Genomic DNA, 317 nt, shown 5'->3' with positions numbered 1-317 from the left:
TGGCCCGGCCCATGTGCATCTACCTTCGGCGAACGCACCTTCGTTTGACGCTAACGAGCGTCAGACAGGGGGTCCCCGCTTACTAATCGTGCCCCCATATAGGCCGTGTCGTGCCTGGCCTGATTAGCATGGGCCGGGCCGGGCCGGCCTGCTTGGCCAGCTCTGCTTGGAGATGCTCCGCAGCCGAATAGGCAAACGAGCGCTCTGTAGTCTGTACCCTGCTCTCCTAGGTTTTAGTGGATTTTCATGGCGGCGGCGCTGCGGACGCCGGCGATTCGCAGTCGCCCCCTCGCCGCCTACACATTTCTCCGGACCCG

This window comes from Triticum dicoccoides, chromosome 3A (genome assembly GCF_002162155.2).
Source record: "Triticum dicoccoides isolate Atlit2015 ecotype Zavitan chromosome 3A, WEW_v2.0, whole genome shotgun sequence".
Taxonomy (NCBI): Eukaryota; Viridiplantae; Streptophyta; class Magnoliopsida; order Poales; family Poaceae; genus Triticum; species Triticum dicoccoides.
Note: the sequence above shows the minus strand (reverse complement) of the source record.